Source organism: Saccopteryx bilineata, chromosome 6, assembly GCF_036850765.1.
Source record: "Saccopteryx bilineata isolate mSacBil1 chromosome 6, mSacBil1_pri_phased_curated, whole genome shotgun sequence".
NCBI lineage: Eukaryota > Metazoa > Chordata > Mammalia > Chiroptera > Emballonuridae > Saccopteryx > Saccopteryx bilineata.
The window spans coordinates 210,054,645-210,055,767 of NC_089495.1; positions in this window are offsets into that span (position 1 = coordinate 210,054,645).

Below are 1,123 nucleotides of genomic sequence, written 5' to 3' on the forward strand. Positions count from 1 at the left end.
AAAACGTGTGTTCCTGTCCGTATGCTTTCTTTCTATGAATTTGCAGAGTTTGGTGGTTTGCACACCCCTTGGGTGGGTTTCTGTGAGTCTGCCGGGGGGCTGCCCAGAGAGCCCTCTCTTGGCCAGGAGCCCCCCACCCCCACCCCCGCCCCTGCCGGGCCCCTCCCCCATTGTGAGCAGGACTCCCCGCCCTCCAGGGTCCAGCACCCACCTGGATCCTCAGCCCGGGGTCCCACATCCTGTCACTGCCACTGGCACAGGAAGAGTGTGTGTATGTGTGCACGTGTGCATACGTGTGGTTCAAAACAAGATGCAATAAGCCCCAACACTGGGTTACTTTGTCCCTAAACGTCCAATTCTGGCAGAGCGGTGGCCAGGCTGGGCAGTGACCGGCTGGCTGACAGGCCCACTGTGTCTATATCTGGGTCACTATACATATGATGCTGTTAACACGTCATTCAGAGGCACGGATGCAGGAGGTGGCTTTCTGCTCCTCGCTGCACCACCCCCATGCAGGCAGGGGTCACCTCGGACTGGGGCTTAGCAGGTGAAAGTCCATAGTGTTGGGGTCCCCAGAGCTCCGTCCTGGCCTCACATCCCAGCATCCTGTGCTCCCCATGGTCTCACCCATACCCTGTGGCTGGGCTGCCCCAGGCTCCAGGGTGCCACTGAGCCCACCCCAGCCTCCAGGACCACCCCCCTCACCCCTGTGCCTCCTCATCCTGCTCACTGACACCTCTGCACCTCGCCCCTGGGGGCACATCCTTGTTCCCCTTGGTGTTACCCCACACTTCCCTGTAATCACTTCTCCCCTCCGGCTCTGGGAAGACTCCTGGGTCCAGCAACCTGCCTAGGTGGTCGAGCTGCCCCCACACTGCTCCCGCTGACCCTCCCCCCGCGGTCCCTCCTCCTGTCCCTCCTCCTGTCCCCCCTCCTGTCCCCCCTCCTGTCTCTCACTTCGCCAGGACGCTCTGGGGTCCCCCCTAGTGAGACACCAGCCCCTTGGTTCCTCACATTCACCCCCCCCACCACCAGGAATGCTGGGTCCCAAGGACCCCTGACCTCGCCGTGCCCTCTGTCCTCTGTCCTCCGGGGACCCGGGCAGAGTCAGTCTTTGAGGGTG